General features: G+C 41.9%; 1 long non-coding RNA gene and 1 pseudogene across 1 annotated transcript; both read right to left on the bottom strand.

Moving 5' to 3' along the window:
- Window positions 1-13,800: 13,800 nt before the first annotated feature.
- On the bottom strand, window positions 13,801-14,528 carry LOC133917697 (uncharacterized). Its single transcript, XR_009909712.1, has 3 exons — window positions 14,397-14,528; window positions 14,259-14,287; window positions 13,801-14,145 (listed from the first exon to the last, which is right to left on the bottom strand). It is a non-coding gene; the product is annotated as an uncharacterized LOC133917697 (long non-coding RNA).
- Window positions 14,529-18,678: 4,150 nt separating this feature from the next.
- LOC133917696 (uncharacterized) lies at window positions 18,679-20,657 on the bottom strand (annotated as a pseudogene).
- Between the last annotated feature and the right edge of the window lie 644 nt (window positions 20,658-21,301).

Below are 21,301 nucleotides of genomic sequence, written 5' to 3'. Positions count from 1 at the left end.
GAAGAAGATGCTCCTGAGAGCAAGGAGGAGAAGACGATAGCGGACAAAGCGCGTAACCGTGGGCGAGTGCCCGCGCCCGCCCGTCCTTCGCAGCTGTTTCTCTCGCTCGTGTTCTTCTCTCGGTTCTCGCCGTCGGCCGCGCGCGCACGCCCACAAGCTCTCTTCTCCTCCGCTCTGCATGCTTTCCTCGTCTGCGTCTCCTTGCCTTAGTTAACTACTGCTACAACCAGGAAGTTCATGGATGCATGGCCAGGTCCATCTCTTCCATCATGGTTGCTGCAATGCCGTATGCTCAGATCAATTAGCCAGCATGGGTTTAGTATCTTATATTTACTAATTGAGGCTCCTTTTGATACCTCCACATTAATCCTAGAAAAATCCTAGAATTTCTCATAAAAAAACAAAACATCCGACCGTCGAATTGATTGATTGACTAACTGTAACCATAGATCAATAACCAGAAGAAACAAAAGATTAAAAAATAAATCATAGAGTCCAACTCCAAGACTACTTCTTTCCTTGCCTTTCCTTCATTTTTTATAGATACCTTTTGTCCAACAAGGTTACGTTAGTAAACTCCAACTTAGTTACATTAGCAATAAACACTTTTCAAATCAATTAAAATATGACAATTAAATATGCGTGTATCAAACATTACAAAATTAAAACAACAGAACGCAAACATATTACGGATTATCACATAAAAATAATATCAAAGAATTTATAATATATTTTAAAAAAATAATATGAGATACGGTGACGACATTAAAAATAATAATAATTTCAAAAAATCAAGAAACAAATAAAAATCAATTTGCATAACACATAAAATGAAAATTATAAATTAGATCTATTCACAAATAATAAATATGATTCCAATATTATGAATAAAAATTATATTTATATTTTACATTCTAATATTTAAATATAATAGCTGATGTATCTTAGCATATAACCATTATTAACACAAATATCTAGAATTCAGTTGTAAGTTAAATTTCTAGCCTGTGCATCGCACAGGTTGATGCGCTAGTACGATCTAGAGTGACTTAGAAGAGATGAATATATGTCTCAACGAGTTTTTTACGAAATTAATAATCTTCTTTTATTTTATCATCTAACATAAGAATTATAATATTACACAATATAAATACACAACAGAAAAATTCCATCTATCTAGAAAATTCGGAGACTTTGAAGATGAGACCGGAGAGTCCGGAGATTGGACCAGAGATTCTGAAAGATCAAAACTCAAATTTGAAGATTCAACAAAAGAAGGGTTTTATGGTTGAAATTGAACACTTGGATCTTGAGAAAAGATCACTCAAGGATCAAGAGATGATCACCGGGTGAAGATCTCCAAAATGATAATCTAAAGATAAGGGAATTTAAGACACTATCACATATGCATATGTATGTGAATTTTATAACTTTAACATCAAGAAGAACAACCTCCCAATGTGTTAAAATTTCATATCAAAAAGAAAAACGAAAACCAACATCAAAAGAACAAACTTACACACAAAGCAAGGGAACCAAGAGAGTGAAACTAGAAGAAGGAGAATTCAAACATATGTAACAAAATAAACTTCATTACTTAAAGAGGTTAGCCCTATTTTAAACGGATTATAAAGATTTTCTTCTTAAAACTCTCACATATTACATAGGATAAGCAATTGTCCTCCTCTCCTCTAAAACTCTAGCACAATGCTCTCATATAGGTGTCAAAATAGACTCAAATGGCTGGTTCAACATCTCACATAGCCCTACCCCTCTATTTATAGGTCTAGCAAACTTGACCACAAGTTTTCTAATTTTTTCCTAAAATACTCATATCTTTAGTACACTTCTATTTACCATCGAGAATATTTTGATTTATTTTCTTCTTCATTCATTAAACAACCTTGTCTCCTTCACGACTTGGCTTCGTCTCGACGCAAGTTTTACGATGGTGCCACGTACTCCTCCAGTCCTCCCACAGTTTTAAGGTCAAACCACGAAACCCTAATATGCTTCTCAAAGCGTGACTAGTCGCCACTTGCTTACACCTGAAGCAAGCGCTCTGATGATGACGTGTGCCCTCCATCTTGCAATCATGACCGTTAGCAAGTCTTTCCCACTCCTGATCCCTCGGGTCATATTGTCACTTGAACCAGCATCCCTTTCGCTTGACTTTGTCAACACGCTATCTCCATCCTCCTTTTCATACTTTGCTTGACCTTCATATGTACATCTAGGATCATCCTTGACTTAGCCTGGCCTTCTTGATCGTCTCGCACCAAGAACCCGCTTAGTCTCGATCACCCGTCGTCAATCGTCAAGTTGCATCCGTCACCTAAACACCATGAAACAAGCAAAACATATTTCTCCACACTTCTAAACATCTCCAGGTTAGCACAATAATGAAAAACTTCAATTTAGAGCTCATTTTGCAGAAAACATGAACGCATACAAGCCAAAGCTCAATTACTATGATTATCTTACATAAAAAAATGTCATACAAATACAACAAAAGTAAGATAGAATATATACAAAGGACAACTCCCCCTCACACAATACCATAGGGATGAGACACACCAAACTCTCTTCTTAAATAGGTAAATCTTATAGCATCTAGAGGCTTCGTGAATATATCGGCTAACTAGTGTTGGATATCTATGTAGCTCAACCCAATGTCTCCCTTCTCATTGTGGTCTCTTAGAAAGTGAAATTTCACATCTATGTGTTTGATTCTGGAGTGTTGAACTGGGTTGTTGGCTAAGCTTATACCACTTGTCACATAAAAGTGACACACTCCTGAAATTCAACCCAAAATCCCTTAAGAACAACAACTAGAAACAGCTATATATTCAGCTTCAGCAGTAGAATACGCAACGCTAGACTATTTACGAAAAGACCAACACACAAGAGAAATACCAAGAAGTGACAAGTACCAGAGGTACTTTTCCTGTCAATTCCACAAACAGCAAAATCTGCATCCAAAAAACCTCAAAGAGAAAGTGAAAAGGAAGTAGAAACCAAAGTACATACTTGAGAGTGTGCTTGAGGTACCTCAGAATGTGTTTTACCGCTTAGCAGTGAGACGTCCTCAGTGAAGCATGGGAACAAGCACATAAGCAAACGACGAAGTGGATGTCGGGTATTGTTGCCGTCAAGTACAGGAGAGAGCCGATCATGCTCCTCTATTCCCACTGGTTCACCTCCTCGCCATCTTCATCTGGATCAAGCACGGTCAAGGTAACCATCGGTGTCGCCAAGGGTTTTACATCACTCATATCGAACTTCTTCAGCAAATTCTTGGTGTACTTCATTTAGTGGATGAAAATAGGGCAAAACACTAGTTGATCGAAAATAGCTAATAATCCCATCAAACCGAGCAAACATCGCATTTAAATACTCTATGTGGCCTTGCACAAATATTTGGTATTTTTTGTTGTATGTGCTTTGGTGTCTGGTCTTAATCTGATTAGTGCTTCATAAAAGACACTTAGAGTATTTCAGATCTCCTGGGCAATACGAAGGTGTTGGGCCCTGTCAAACTTTTCGACTTAGACTAGTGAATAAAATATTTTTGGCATTTTTGTTGGCTTCATACTGTTCGATTTGAATTTGAGTCATACGAGCAGCAGAGATCTCATAGTTGGAACCAACTATTTCCTATATTGCACTTCCTTGGCTTAAAAGATAAGTCTTCATACGTACCTTCCAATATAAAAAAATCACAGTCATCAAACAACAGAATATTTCCACTTCTCTTCATATTGCCTACGGATCACAAAACTGGTTAGAGTCAACAAGTGATGAAACCGACTCTAATACCAATTGTAGGATTGAGAGTGACGACTAGAGGGGGGTGAATAGACGCACAACAAATTTCTTACGAAGTTTATAGTCCTCTCCTATTTGATCACCCAACACACCTCTACAAGAGAATCACAACATAATGCAATACAAATACGCAGCGAAAAAACTACATGTACCCAGAAAGTCCAAAGACTCCAGAGATGGGATCGAAGAGTCCGAAGATTCTAAGAAAGATAAAAAACCAAATTTAAAGATTCAACAAAATGTGGGTCTCATGGTTGGAATCGAACACTAGGTTCCACAGCAAACCAATCTATGACTCATCCCCACAAATATTGAATCTTGAGAAAAGATCACTCAAGGATCAAGAGATTAACACCAGGAAGATCTCTAAGATGATGGTCTAAAGGTACAAGAATTTAAGACCCTATCACATATACATGTGTATGTGAATTTTATACCTTTAGCATCAAGAAGAACAACCTCCCAAAGTGTTAAATTTTAGATCAAAAAGAAAAATAAAAATCAACACTGAAGAGAAAAAACTTATACACAAGGTAAGGGAACCAAAAGAGGGAAACTAGAAGGAGGAAAATTCAAGCATATGTAACAAAATAAACTTTATTACTCAAAGAGGTTAGCCATATTTTAGATAGATTACAAAGATTTTCTTCTTAAAACTCTCACTTATTATATAGGCTAAGCATTCATCCTACTCTCCTCTAAAACCCTAGCACAATACTCTCATACAGATGGCACAAGGTACTCAAATGGCTGGTTCAACCTCTCTCATAGTCTCACCCCTCTATTTATAGACCTAAGAAATTTGACTCCTAAATTTCCTAGCTTTTTCCCAAAATATTTCTCTTGTAGTACACTCCTACCTACCACCGAGGGTATTTTAATCTATTTTCTTCTTCATTCATCGGATGGCCCCGTCGCCTTCATGACTTGGCTTCGTCTCGACGCAAGCTTTACAATTATGTCACGTACTCCTCCAGTCCTCCCACGGTTTTGAGACTGAACCATGAAACCCTAGCATGCTTCTCAAAGCACGACTAACCACCACTTGCTTCCACCAAAAGCAAGCGCTCTGATGATGACATGTATCCTCCGTCTTGCGATCTTGAGCATCAGCAAGTCTCTCATGCTCTCGATCCATCGAGCCGCCTTGTCACTTGCATCGGCATCCCCTTCACTTGACTTTGTCAACACGTCATCTTCATCCTACTTTGCATGCTTTGCTTGACCTTTATGTCTACAGCTAGGATCACCCTTGACTCTATCCGGCCTATATTGATCATCTGGCACCAAGCATCCGCTTAGCCCTGGTCACCCGTCGTAGACCGACAAGTTACATCCGTCACATGCACATCATGAAACAAGCAAATATAGTCCATATTTTAAAACATCTCTAGGTTAGCACAATAATCAAAAACTTCAACTTAGAGCATATTTTGCAGAAAATATGAACACCAAATGTTCTGGTGTATTCTGCTCCTGAACATTGGACCATCCAGTGAGTGTAGCACTATCTAGTTCTAGAAAAATTTTGCTTTATGAAAGAAAAGGTCCGGTGAAAACTTCCGGTGATCTCATATCCATTACCGGATAACCCGACGTGTGCCAATCCACCGAACCACCCTTTTACAACCTCTCTTCAACAAAAAGGTCCGGCACATTCTCCGATGTTCACAAACTCAGCACTGAACCATCCGACGTACATCTTCAAACTTGGCGCAAAAAATCTCCTCTCTACAGAAAATACTCTAGCGCTCTCGAAGTCCAGGCCGGACCATCCAGTGTTTGCTTATATTTCTGATTCAGCATTGAAAATGCTTCAGTGCTCACTTCACCGTAACACCGGACTATCTAGTATGGTCAAAAATCCACACACCGAATGTTTCGGTGAGACATAATTTTCTAGACTCTGAAACAGTCTGCTTCAATTCAAACTTTGGTTAACTATAAATAAGATCACACACAAACAAGCTCATAACAACCAAAATCATTTCAAATCTAATATTATTAATAACTCATGATATACAAACTAAGATATATTTTAATTTGGTTTCTCACTTAGTTTATCACATCTGTCAGTGTCCTCAGCAACGTAGCTGCTCCCTCTCTCTGGAGTTGATGCTTTGTTTATCCATGGAATTGTAAACCATTTGTGTATCAGTGATCCTGCTTCAGAAGCAAGTTGCATCATCTGTTATGCAAGCGATCGATGTTCACACATTGCTTCTGTTGTGCCCGGTTCTCCTTACTTGTGACGAAGGCAGAGAACCAGAACACTTTCCGCAGCCGGTTGATGAAGCCAATTCACACGAACTGCCGTTCTTTCCTTTCGCATGTATCCTCTTCGATGTAAACAAATCTTGTTAGCAATGGCGCAAGAATTGCAATATACTACGACAAGGCAATCGATTTCATTTTGCCACGTGATATAAATACCCTGTGTAACCCCGGCCGTGACGTCTCCCGACGGGCCCGGATGTGAAAAGCCGTTTCGGCCGAGATACACATGCGTGCATGCAGGTGCGATGGTCTGACTCTCCTGCTCACCACCGTCGTTCCGGCGTTGTCACCGACGTGAGATTCAGGTAGAAATTGCGTGTATGCGTGTTGGAAATTGGCTATGTTGCCGCCAGGTTTTCTAATAGCTAGGCGGAAGAAATCACAGGAGGGTCAAAATAGGCTAGTTGTCGGCGAAGATCTAGTCGGTCGGGCGGGCGTAGTCGATCGTTCGGTCTTTGGTTGCCAACTGATTTCCGGTGGTACATGCTGCCCGGCACGGTAGTTGCACGAATCAATGGAGCCAAAACTGCACCAAATAGATATGTGATCGAGTAACGAACCGGAAGCGTCGCTGAATTCATCGATGGCCCGGGAATACAGGTGACCCTTTACACGATCGAGCAGACGTGACCGGGACCAACGCAAGCCGGCCGGCCAGGGACATACGTCGCGGCGGAGCTGCAATCCAACGGCGCGACCGACGGAGACGTACGCGCGGCCTGCCGGCTCTCCCTGCAGCTCCACCAAACGATATCGAGTTAAACACCACTGTCGCCGGAGTCGACAGGCCATGTTCGATCTCTCGTACGGCCAATCGGCCATGTTTGAGCCAGCTTGCGTCGTGCATGGGTCTCCCACCAACATGGCCGTGCATTAACTCAAGCTTGTGACGCTAGCTGCTGAGATGCTGGACCCTGACAACCCTACGGACCACAAGCGTGCGGTTGTTCAGCTGGTTGGGGACAGGGTTACTAGTAGGACGTAACATGCGGGTCTGTGGCTCAGGTGTCAGTGGCTGTGCAGTGTGTTAGAGAATCCCGTCCGCTGTTGGATATCTCCGCTTTGTTTCTTTTGTGTTTTGGGTCCTCTCGCGTCCTGTGATGTGTCATCTCTGTGCTTGTTCGTTTCTCCTTTTTTTTTCCCCTTCCCTCTAGGCTCCAATCTATCAACGACACCCATGGAAAGATGAAATCTCATGCCTTGGAAACTTCTTGATGATTAGTGATAGTGCGTAGCTACTTTGCGACCTGCAGCAGCGAGTTTTTGGGAACTGCAAACCAGACGACGAGACGACTGACGAAGACAGGGAAAGGTCGTGCCATGCTGGCTCGACACCCATGGAAAGATGAAATCTCATGCCTTGGAAACTTGTTGATGATTAGTGATAGTGCGTAGCTACTTTGCGACCTGCAGGCTGCAGCAGCGAGTTGTTGGGAACTGCAAACCAGACGACGAGACGACTGACGAAGACAGGGAAAGGTCGTGCCATGCTGGCTCCAGGGACTAGGGATTTCAATTTGGTTGTATATTTTTTATTTATTAGTGAAAAGATCGAAATTTGTAAAATTTTGTTAAAAATTTAATTATTTTTGTCCATGCTATATGGGTCTCACATATCAATAAAAGAAAAATTCATAATTAGACATTTCATTTCGTTCGAAATTCTCAAAGTTTATCGAAATTTCCATGAAATTTTAATCCCAGTTGGGACGTCAAGCCGGGTATGTAAACGCGACTACGTGCATGTATGCATGCATGCGACCGGCGCATGTTTTTACCTCATCGGGGATATGTGAGTTCAGATCGACCATACTGGGAACATTTGCAGTCTTGCAGATATAACTGCATTTTGTTATGACATGCACGATGCAGTTAAAGGCCAGTGTTCAGACATATTACGGAGCCAACAGAGAGCCTGAAAAGTCTTCCGTGGAATTTCCTCCTGTCTACGTACAACAGCAATAATTCGTCGGTTAGTTCATCCTGTCAAGCATGCAGATGCATGCACCGCTCAAAATGTTCTTTGCTTGTAGATGGAGATCGATGTATCGATCGGCTCGGTTGTCGGCTTATTCCGTTTTCTCACTTTACCTTTTAGCTTTGCTGGTTTAGTTTTTTTTCCCATTTTGACCCTTTTTGGACACTATTTTTGAAATTGAACCAACGATAAAACTATTTCAGGTTTTGGCCCCTGGCTCCATGTGATATATGATGGCGCGGATGTAAATTGTGTCCGCACCTGCTGGCGCGGATGTTATGGCCAGCGTGGCGCAATGCTGACGTCGGATTCGCGTTGTAGACAGGGGATCCAACGTGACACATTTTATGCCAATGCCTCTCGCATTGGTGTTTTTTGTGCCACGTCAGGGGCTCTGGCGCGAACCCTTTGCACTTAAAGCATCGCATGGGGCCAGTTTGCCCTTTTCTCTTCTCTTTCTTCTCTATTCGAAACACAGAGCGCGAACAGCTCTCTTTCTTTCTCCACCCTTTCCCAAAATCTAAGGATTTAAGGCGATTTGACCGTGAATTTGCTTGAGATTAGATCTTTAAGGTAATCTCATCCATTCCCCTTATTTTTTATTTCGATTTGTGGCGATTTTGGTACGAACCCTAGAGGTAGGATGGGCCTGAGATGTATGACCCTAGGATTCTCGTGTCTACGTATAGCAGCAATAATTCGTCGGTTAGTTTCATAATTTTTAGAGCTACAGAGAATTTATTATGAATTTTACAAGTTTCAGCCAACAGTAAAGTGTGCTAAAAACGGTTCTGTCAGAGTGACCGCGGTCAGACCATCCAAAATCGCGTTCAAATCGCCGGCGTGCAAAGAGGTTTGGGTTCTAGCAGTCAGACCGGCCAAGAAACGCGGTCAGACTGCTCTATGCGACTGGGGGAACTTGGTGAGCTCACCGGTGACATTCCAGTGACCTTTGGGGTGGGGATTTGGACCTAGAGCATCATCTTGAACTCCTCTACCGCATAAGACCACACGCATAAGCCAAAATCGACTAAAACTTGGCTATTGTTACCAAAATATCAAAAACTCATGAATTTCAACCCTAGCCCCAAATTCTTGGATTTTGACCAACCAATTCATGCATTCAAGCCATGGGAGCCTAGGATACTCACCTAAGACACTTTGCCGAGGTTGGAGACCGCTGGGAGAAGGAGGAAACGGCAGGAAATCGAAGAACTCTGGTGTTCCTTGTGCTTCAACCAAGAACACCAAAAGACATCAAATTCGGTTTGAATCTTTTGGAAAAACGAAAATGAATGGGATGGATGGATAGCTTATGAGCTTGTGATCGCATGGATACCACATACGTACCTCGGCCTCGCTTCTAGAGTAAGGATTCGAGGGAGGAGTGAGAGGGAACCTGAGAGAGAGGGGTCTGCTCCTTTGCTTGGCCGGTTGAGCACGGGAGAGGCACGGGTGAGGGAGCAGGTGGGTGGGGCTACTGCCCAAGAGGGAGGGAGAGAGGTGGTTGGGATGGCGGGGCCACTTGTGGGGCGCATGTGTTAGAGAAAAGGGGTCCATTTTAACTATGAATTTCATTCTTTTCTGTCTCAAATTTCTTTCTCTTATCCAATTGCCTCGGAACGAAGTGCTTTAATGTGTCAATATAATTTACCACGAGCTTAATGATGATGCTAATGACGCATTATTAAGCTTAATCATGCAATTATAGAATTTGGGACGTGACATCTCCCTAGGCCTCCAAGCCTTCTCATAGCTGACCTTGTAGTTGAAAAGCTCCTCCACGATCTTAATCAAAGCTCTGGGAGTAATGTTAGGCTACACTTTCACAGTGCTACATAGTTGATATGCAATGAATATTGCATTCAACTGCAAATGCTTCTCCGAACATTCGCCATCAGCACATGTGTGGGGCTCCACAACACTAGTGACTTTGTATGACCGGTTGTGCTTTACGGAATATTCTTGTAGCCACATCTTCAAAGATAGCATTATGGAGAATTCAATACCTTTCTTCACAAGTGGTCTTCGATAAACATCAGGTACCAAGGTTGTAGTATGACCTCTATCTACTACAACACCTTCGATCCCACTAATATCCCTAAATTCAGAGACACGAGGATGGCGGCCAATCACTGACTCGAAAGCACAACAATCCTCCTCCCTCATGTCACCAGCAGGACCATCATCATCGAAGTCCTCATATTTAGCCTCATAAGGGACAGCGTCCGCTGTCATGTCGCCAAATATATGAGGATCTAATTCATTGGATACCCTTGCTAGATTAAAGTCAATCCATAACAGCTCTCTCTTGGCTGCATAACTTGCTTCCTCCAAATTAGCTCTGTCCCTACCACCAACCGTTGATGCATTGATTGTACCAACCTCTTGTGCTAAACTCACTAAATCACTCTCAACGCCTCCTCTTCACAAGCATTTGCAATTGCTGGCTTGCATCTACTTCAATCTCGATATCTAATCACTCGTCAGTCGAACATATTGCATTTATGCCTTTAAGACATGGAGATCAGTTTAAATTCAATCCATCACTGGCATGCGTCTGAATCACCTTTCTTGCTGCAACCACCTCAAGAGTTTTCCACTGAAATTCCTTCACCGTATCCACATATGCTTCCCACTCTACGTCACCCATCAAGTCAAGAATTAATTTGTGACTATGGCCATGACCTACGTCATACCTTCCTTACAACTCAATAACTACACTCTGTTCATTGCACCCCACCGCCTTCTTCACTCGCTCTACCAACTCAACAAACTTGGAACAATTCTTGAAAACTACAACCTTCAATCTCATACTACTGCTAAACTTAGCACTGCCATCATCACTTTACAAAATTTCACCGTCATAATACACACTGACTATTCTTTCTATCTATAACAACACATCGAAACATAGCACATAAGTTGTTTGCCAAAAATAAAACACAACATTTATGATGTGTCGAATAACATGTACACACTACATAGGATCACATGAAGATGTGATATCACAAATTATCAATGTATAACAATAAGCCCTCACTTTTAAAATGAACTAACATAATCACAAATCAAATCTACATTTATCATACACATACATATAAATTTCATGACAAATTGAATAAAAGTGCATTGATATGCAACCCTAAATTACAAATAACGAAAAAAAAAAGAAATTGAACCAAATTGTATATACAACCCATGTGCTACCTACATTGCACTACACATGAATCCAAACTACATATAAATCTCAAAAACGAGCGCATTTTCGTGGATTCCTACCTCTAGAGTTCACACCAAAATTGTCACAAATCGAGATAAAAAAAAATAAGGAGGAACAGATGAGATTACCTTGAAGACCTAATCCCAAACAAATTCACAGTCAAATTGCCTTAAATCCTTGGATTTTGGGAAGGGATGGACAAAGAAAGAGAGTTGTTCACGCGCTGTGTGTTTCGAACAAAGAAGAAAAAGAAGAGAGCAAACCGACCATATACGGTGCTTTAAGTGCAGGGGGTTCATGCCAAAGCCCCTAGCATGGCACACAAAATATCTACGTCAAAGGTATTGGCGCGGAATATATGCCATATTGGATCCCCCATCTACATCGCAGATCCAACATCAGCATCATGCCACGCAGCGTGTCACACTGGTCGTAACATCCACGCTAGTAATGATAACGCGGACACAGTCTACATCTGTGTCATCATATATGGTGCGAAGCGAGGATCAAAACTAGAAATAGTTTTGCTGCTGGTCTAGTTTCAGAAATAGTTTCTGAAAATGGTCAAAATCGAAATAAAAAACACGCTGGTTTTCCACCAAGCGTTCCGTCGTCATGAAATTTCTCTCGACGTACAGTTAGTTCAGTGATGTTCAGTACGTCATCATGAAATTTCTCACCTTATCTTTAGCCTTTGCGTCCTACTCGTCAGCGAAACGTACCAATGGGGTTGTTCAGTGATGTTTCAAGAGCAATTTTTTAAGAACAACAGCGCTGTGTGATTGATTGGGTACGTATTTGGGTTGCATGATTGCATCCTTTTGGCATTTTTCAAGCAACGGCAACAATGCTAATTAGTCTGCTACTCTGGTTAGCCCTCGTTAGCAACCATTTGTATGATTGGTCCGTTTGCATAAAAAATGTAAATAATTTTCTAATACGCTTTATTAGTCTCGCAGATGATATTCTTCTGATGTGAGTTGAAAGCTTCAGTATAATCGGCGATCTCTCCAATTTTTTTCTTCAGAATCTCAGCACGTAGATCGTTAAGGGAGGTAACCACCTCAAATGCCTATCTGCGAACCAATTTAAGGATCTAATCGTCCTTGATTTATGATTGAGATTCGGTCAGATCATCAACTCCCCAATTCTTAAATCAATGATAGATGACCGGGAACCTTAACTGCTCATCCTCCATGTTCCATGCATGTACATAGTTTTTAAGATTCCGTAAATGACGGCTGGTAACAACCCCGCCGAAATGCAAGCTCTTCACCTGTTTGGCGTAAATGACGGCTGGGTAACAACTCCGCTGAAATCACGCGAATAACCCTAAACCTGCGCGAAAAAAACCATAAACGAGTGAGTCAGCCATGAAGAAGTAGTAGTCATCATTATCGTCGTCCTCATCATTGTTATCGTCCTCATCCTTGCCGTCGTCGCCGGACTCCTCCTCCTCCTCTTCCTCCTCATCATCTGAGCTCCAAGGTTGCTTCACCTTCAATTCGTTGAGGAAGTAGTCCCATACGCCATCATCCTCGGGAGGGGGACCCCGTCGATTCATCGGAGTCCAAAGACCGTGCCTCGTTCGAGCTCTTCGGCAGGGCCTCTGCCTCATTATTGGACAACAATGTGGGTGTGGGGAGGGGCGTGATCGAAGAAGGTGGCAACAGAGGTGGCGGTGGAGTGGCCGGAGCGGGAGAAGAAAGTGGCAGATCCATCACGGCAGTGGAGAGGAGAGCATGGATCGAAGAGATTGAGTGTGAGAGCGAGAGCGATCAAGTGAAATATTTAAAGGCGCTCAGAAGAAACCAAGCAGATAGGTGTAGGAATTTATAAGGTTTTTGAAATATCACCGTCGGTTTTTAAACACAACCAACAGTGATAGCCATTATCAATGCCGGTTATTAAAGGTGTAACTTTTTATGAAGTGGTATCATTATCGGTTCTAGCAAAAAACTAACAGTACTAATTTGAATATTATTGTCGATTCGTAATAAAAACCGATAATAACTTACTGCTTAACTTTTTATGTGCGCCTTTAGATTACGAAACGGCAGTGAAAGAGAGGCAGGGGCGATCGATCGAGCGGACTAGCATCTATATGGCAAATTTCATCGACCACATCGACATGGACATGTGTGCAACTGATATTGTATGATTTTAATTTGGCGAGTAACATGCGTTATGGACCGATTTTCTTTGCCTCTCGGATAGTAATATATCACAATCCGATGGCTCGATCACATTAAGCTTGCTGCCCCTATATGGGAATCATGCATCATCACATTGTATATACCATGTGCAGTCCAGATCAAAACTGGAGAGATCTTGACCGGTTTCATTCACATCGATCTGAAATTATACAACTACATAATACTCCCCACATTTCTTATTAAATTACCTCTGAATGTCTCACTGACAGGTGTGTTTCAACCTACCTAGCTAGTCAGCCTCACAGTGAGGAACCTCACATTTATTCAGTGGCAAATATAAGGAGTTTTCTTCTGATCTCAACCTTTTGTCACACCTTTCTGGACTAGTGCATGTGAAAACCGGCACTCAACATTTTTGCTCTTTCTCCACACTGAAATCTTTCAGAATTGCTAACCCTAGCTACCGCATCCTGATTAAAAGCTTGCTATAAAATTGAAGCCATCTAGAAGAGGTCAGTCATCAGTAAGCTAGCATTGGCCGCACCATGTTGGGTGAGAGACAACGTCCTGAGCCACACATGCATCGTTTGACAAACGCAGACTTCTCCTTTGCCTGCGCAGAAGCCTGGAACCAATTATGAGCGCTGTGCCATCACAACAGAACATGAAGATCTCATATCATCCTAGATGGAAGAAAGAAATGAGATGTCAGATGTTGGACGAGTCCTTGTTATCACCAGAGAGTGCCTGAAACGCAGGGAGGACAGTGACGTGGTGACACTGCAGAACCACGCACCTGGAAGTAAAAGAAGATCAACGCAGTGCCTGAAAGATCAACGCAGAGAGAGAGGGAGAGAGAGAGAGAGAGAGAGAGAGAGAGATCAGCGAGATCATTGTCGACGGCCGATGCCCAAGAAGGATGACAGACGTTGACCTGATGATGTTTTTGTGGGTGTAACTGCATGCTGCCCTTGCTTCTGGAGCAGGGGATACATCGATCTCCACTGCAGAAGAAATGCCAGCAAACCTTTTCTGATATGAATAAACAAATGAACTGGTAGTGGCCGTAGGCTGGGCTGAAGGTTCCAAGCGATCTGTTTTACTACAGGCCACGATCGGGGGAGAATAATCTCTTCCGATCATTGCTAGGCGAAGGCGACTCACCACACCAGTCACCATACAAACGCATGGCTCCCTGCGTCGCGCTCACGTGGCCGCGCCGGTTTCCACGGCCCCGTAGACGCTGCGCCTCATGTGATGGCCCCGTCGCGTTCACGTCATCACCACGCGCGGCATGTGGTGATTACCTACCTAGCAGCTCCGGAATCCAGGCTGCGAACGATCGGGCGATGTATGAACATGTCCAATAGATTCTTTTTCGATCTACAATCTTTTCAGAAAATAATTTTCGTTTTATTCAGCGCTTCAATGATTTACTTTATAAAGAGATTCTCAAAGTTATTCCATTCAGTACGGGATTCTCTCTTTTTACTTTACAAATCTCTTCAAAGAGAACTTATTAGAGACTAAAGAAAATAAAAGAAATGAGAATAGGAAAGGGAATCAGGAAGATAACAAAATAAAAAGAAAATGGTTGTGGATGATCTTACAGAACAAAGCCCACGGTAGATCATCACGCTGTCTTATTATTACTCCCTCCAGTTTAATATAGTTGTTTTAGACAAGATATAATCTTTAATATATTGTTTTTTTATTAAAATATATTTATAAAACTCATTGGATTTGTAATATTATGGAAATATTTTTCAATATGAACCTATTTATATGCTTTTAAGGTTTTGAAATTAAATATTTTAAAAACTATTGTTAGTTAAAATTTTAATAGTTTGGCCCAACTTTTTTAATATCACATGTATTTATAACTAGAGGTAACAGTAAAATTTGAACAGTCTTGTTCGACCGTGAATTGTCCTGCACCTTTTCAGCTCGTGCAAGCAAAATCGAAGCGGAATTCATGGACAAGGTCTTGTCTTTTGTTGGGCGATGAGAATATGAATCTTTACCGTCTCGGGCGAGCGCTCGATGATGAACAGATGAAGGTTGTACGAACAAGCCGATAGCTCGGTGGTACGCTTCCGGTGAGCGAGCGACTGGTGGGGAGTTCGATTCCTGACCTTGCACTCATGTCCAAATCTAACTCGGATTAGATTAGATACACATACTTACGTGTTTAGTAATACTACGTGTTGTCACGTAATGAAGATTTTAAATCTTCCAATCCCTTTCGGAGTGTATATGAACATACGTGTGGGGTGTCCTGTTATACCCTTAAAAATCAGACGAAGGATGTGATGTGTACAGAGCTGCGGCGGCGATAGTTCCGTTCGAGATAAACGATCTGTACGTGGTCTGCGGTTAGGGGCCTTCGAAACCAAATTCGGCCCATGGATTATAGCCGGCTTTCACGTCCCTTCACCTGTTCACCTCCTGGGAATGGGCCAATCGGCCATTCTGTGTTTGTAGGCTTAAGCCCAGCAACAAAAAAGCTCAGCTCTCCCTCCTCTAAAAACAGAAAGCAAAAAATCAGCTCTCCTTAAAAGTTAAAAAACAAACTTTTTTCAAAAAAGAAAGCTGTTATTGATATCAAATAATTACATCAAAGTGATATAATCATACTGAGAATGCTCTCACTCTCTGTATAACTAAAGTACACATAGCTAAAAAATAGAAAAAAACTGAGCACTCCGTATTTTTTTTTCTTCTTTTAACGAGGGCGCTCCAGTATCCACTCACCACTCTCTACATGATCGGGTTTCGGTTCTCACTTTTCAATCTAACTCCATTCAAACTTCTATTTTACGCTACATTCACATTTGCTTGCTGTAGCTAAGATTTATTTCTGCAAACACATGCCAAAATTCACCCAAAGTAACACGGAACTAGAAAATTGTTAAGATATAGTTTCTCTTTACCAAGCCTAGCTTGGGTGGATTACCCCTGCAGACCAGAGATCACCTCATGTTTGTCAGCTTTGATCCTGTATGTCTCACCAAAGCAGAATTTTCTTTAATGATAAATAATATTTCCGTCGATAGCGATGTATTTATGGTCATTTCGTTAATCTTTAAAATCTGTATCTTTAATTTTTAATACATATCATAAATACGTACGTAATAGTATGAGTATATATATATACCTACGAGTTGTACTTGTGTCCGTAAGGAAAAATATAATTTCTCTTTAGCATTGTGGTTCCCTCTTCATTTTCCCGTGCGAAAACACGTCATAATTCACCCAAGACGTTTTCATCAGAATATTAATTGCACCAATTATTTACGCCAGCCAACACGTACGTTTGCTTCTTCACAAGCCGGCTCGCGTTGCCCGTACCCATCCACGAGCGCCTCCTACGTCGCCCGACCTCGCGCAACACACACGGATAGCACCACCCGCGCAACGTGAGGCTCGACACGCGGACATGTATCTGTGCACATGGAAGGACGTGGTCCCGACGCCGGGAAAAAAAAGGCTCACGGACGACGCGGCGCGGCGCGATCAGCCGACGCGAGGCCAGACTATGGGTATGTTTGCCCCGGCTTATCTCGCTAAAATGTTGACTTGCCAAAAAAATTAGTGAAAGATTTGGCTACCGTTGTTTTGTTAGTTTTTGTTCTTTTAATCTCCTACTTAAAACGTTTACTAATTTTCTATCGTCGTGCGTGATCTACCGTCTGTCCTGTGCATGCAACGCCCCGTAGCGTTCCACGTCCCGCCGTGTGCAAAGCACGCACAAAAAATTATATATGTAATAGACTAGTATGGACTCACGGCCTCAGGGCGGTCGACGTGCTTCCAAATATCCACGAGACTCGTCTGGTGTAACGTAAGAGGGTAGTTGTCGCTAACATGTGGACTTAGATGTGAGGGATCCACATATCAGTGCAACTACTCTCTACTTCATATCAGAGGAACCGATTCTCCAAACACGCGCTGCATACACAGTCAACACCCAAAAATTAATAGTGCCCCTATTAGCCAAGGAGCAGATCTGGTAAACGACCGGTCGAACACGTGTGCAGCCCTGCACTTGTCCCCGCATCCCGCGATAACGGCGCGGACGAGCAGAGAGGAAAGGAACCGATCAGTTCTCCATTCCGTTCACACATAGCCCCCTATTTATACGTCCCCTGGTCTCCCATACATCGCAATGTTCAGATGGTAAATCTCTTCCTTCCCTGATGATCGATCGTCATCTCATCTCTAGAGAAATCTTAGGTCCATCTAAATAACAGAATTAATCCGAGAAGGTTTTGATTAGCGCTGCAAAAGGAACAATTTCAATGGAGGAGCCGAGAGATCAGGAAGCGCAGTAGCAGCAGCAACGGGTGGTGCACAGCCAGGTGAGACGGATCAAGCAGGAGGACGACGAGAAGGTGAAGGTGCACGAGACGTACCAACACCAGGTCTCCGAGATGCGCCTCGTCCTCCGGGATGTGGCCAGGCCGCAACGCGCCTGGTCACCGCTCGGCCACGTCGAACGCCCCACCATCTCCATCTGCGGCGACTCCTAGGGAAGCTGATCTCGGAGAACCTTGGGGAGAGAAGGCGGTTGATCGTCTCCTCCCCTTCCTTCGCCAGGCGTTAGAATTTTCCTTTCTAAGAGGTGTTAGGCTTGATTGATCAATCGTTGTTAGGGTTTTTGTTTGATCGTCTTCTTGGCATGGTCAGAGTGGTCATCGAGATGGAAAATTTTCAGTTGTTGCTAGGGTGATGTTCCTATCTGGATCATGTAAATACTCATAGTTTTTTCACCCTTAGGTCGAATTAGGATGAAGGATGATGCGGAACTCTCTCTTTGCTGTGCTTTTCTGGAGAAAATATTTTTGGCGTTAGCGTCAGCGTAGAGGGAAGATTTGCTGTGATCATCTTGTGAAAAAGATTTTCTTTCCAGTTAATCAGAAGATAACATAATTTCATAATCAAGAACACTATTGTTTCATTCCCCCTACATTGTTCAAATCTTCAGGTAGAGAGATCAGTTGCAACTTGCGCAACTATTGTCTATTGTCCAATCTGATGTTAAATGTTGCCCATGTGTATGCAAGCAACTATACACAGAGACACACCATTTGAACCACGCAGGTGTAACTTTTCCATGTCCGGCAATGGAAGTAGGACGACAAGAACATGCTGCAGTAATCAGTACAGAACGGTAATAGATTGTCTAATGAAGGAATTCCAGAATGTCAGACATCTTACATGGTGGATTTCTGCGGCGATAGCGTCTTGATTCTCCGGCTAAGATTCTGCATCACGGCAACAATCATGACCTTCTGCAATCTAAACTAGACGGCCAGTTCAGTAGTAAGAAGTGGTTCTCCTTTTAGAATGGCCTCGTCCTCCATTATCTTTGTGTGAAAGTGCTGGAGAGATATATATAGCACAAAGTGTAAGAACCGTTCGGAGCATTAAAGCTTCAACAATAGAGCCTAAAGGTGCTTGCTCGTCAAGGGACATCAAAGTTTTGAGGTCATTCTTGAGCACAACCTCTGGATCAGCTACAAGAAGCACACGCAAAGCAGCTAACAAGCGCCCATCAACTATCTTCGGACCTCCTAAGTTTACCTGAAGGGAAACCCATGTGTTGACCATAGCAAGCATCAGACTTACTGAAACTAAAGCTTAACAGACTCAGATTGGAACGTAAATAGTGCATCCAATCGAATTCAACAATGTATCACAACTAAACAAGGGAAGGTTAGGAGTGTGGGAAAAACCTTAAAAATGGCACCCTCTCCATGTAGATTTAGCTGTGACAAGATATCTTGTTGCCACTTGGCTGGTGCTGAAAAGTTTGGAGAAGAGACCCCGGCTGCCATGCTAGCAGCATCAAGAAGGGTTCCATCATAACTCAGTTCCACTTGGTCGTACGGATTTGGTGTTATCACAAATCCATAATCAAGAAGAAAGAAATCATTGGGGTGGCAACCATAGTTCCGAGTTATTGCTGCATTTTGCTCAATCTTTGTCTTAGCAACAACTCGTGTATAGCCGTATAGACGTAAAGATAAGTAGATAGATTTATTTTGCATATCCACAAGCAAGGAAAATAGAGACTAAAACGATATGTACCAAGCAAATCAGTTGAATAAGTGCACCTCACTATGCCACATCTTTGCGAACTATGTTACTTATAAAAAACGTTTGTCACCTCTAGGTCCAGAAGTGGCAATAGTCTTCGTCGCTTGCTAGACGAACGAACAGGTGCAATGGCACAAAGATGGCTTAAAGAGTATAGTAGTGATAAGATGTATATTTGTACGTGCTGATGGAAGTATTGCATGGCTAACAAATGCAAGCAAACACAAGAAATTTTATATTTGTATGTGAAGAAGGGTAGTGAAGAACACAACTGACACAAGGATGTTATGAATGGTGAATGGTAAGCAGAGAAGTCAGAAATTAGTGTATCAGATGATAAGTAGTAATAAGATATCCAGTAATAGCATCACAGTTTGCAAAGCGGACATGTGAAAGAGGAAAAAGGCGACAACTGACATTGAAAAGGATTGACTTGATTCTGAAGTCTAAAATTTCAAGAGTGTATAAATGGAAAATTCTAGCCTACACCAATTTACTTGGGACAAATGCGGCTGTTGTTGTTGTTGTATAAATGGAAAAAGTCAGAACTGCACCAAAATCATAGGATACGTGCTTTAACTGACATGTCTGAACTATTTACACTTCCTTCCTGGACAATCCTAGCATTTGGGTTATGGTTACACATATCAATAAGAGGCAACAGCATTAGGATTTCACCATGCACACGGAATGCTCTAGAAGAGGCAGCTGACATAGCCCATCCAAGGGAAGATGAGTTTAAATCTTGTCCAAAAAAAGGATGATCCTGCAAGGGCATGCTGCCAAGCTTACATTCTACCTCTTTCTCAAACTCAAGAAGGAAACATCATCTTTTATTGACCTGAAATAGAACGAGTCAGAAAAGAAAAGGGGAAACAATAAGCATTCTCTATATATGAGCATCATCATATATATTTACAACCTGGTGGAGGAGAGGGGCATACTGCAAGTTCTTTATGTCTTCCCCAGGAAAGAAAATTGATACGGTAAACGTCTCTGGCAGATTGGCAATATATGGCCACCAAAATGAATCAGGTTTGGCCCTTTCTTGAAGCAACCTCAAGCCCAGCTTCATAGCCCATAGTTCCTCTGTTAAATGCTTTCCACACGACTGAGTTTACTCCGTGTTCACTTTACAAGATAGAAATCCCCTTATAACTAAAACAGGGGTGGTAGTAAAACTAGCACATATAAACTTTCAGCATGTGTAAACTCAATCACATGACATCATCGGTTACAGATTATCAGACAGTTCGATAACAGAAAAACATGACTAACAGCTTGTTCAACTCAATATACTGTCTCAGGAAAATATAACAAAAAAGAATTATAAATTGAGAAATGCATCTAATTCCATATATTAAGTTATAGGAGTATGGTATTTATTCTCAAATGCAATCCCTAAAGTCTAAACCCTGAAACTAATCCTTAAGTTGATCCAATAAAAACATAATATTATACACTGCACATGTTATGGAATGCAATCAACAGAATAGCTAAGTTTGAAATTAAATTAGTAGTTGCCTTAGTTATTACTTCCACGTTTAGTTGGAGAAGATTTAGTTATTTCCTTGGATCGTTTGAAGGTTTCCTTAGTTATCTCCTTCCATAAATAAATGTAATCGCCAATATATAGGTAGCAGTGTGTTTTGGATTAGACAAGCAAAAATAAAGTAAAGATCAGAGCCTGCTAGCTAGGGTGATCTAGTTATCCCAGTTACCTGTCAACTCTACAAT

The sequence above is a fragment of the Phragmites australis genome, chromosome 5 (genome assembly GCF_958298935.1).
Source record: "Phragmites australis chromosome 5, lpPhrAust1.1, whole genome shotgun sequence".
NCBI classification, from domain to species: Eukaryota; Viridiplantae; Streptophyta; class Magnoliopsida; order Poales; family Poaceae; genus Phragmites; species Phragmites australis.
Note: the sequence above shows the minus strand (reverse complement) of the source record. Positions and strands in the feature narration are given on the sequence as shown.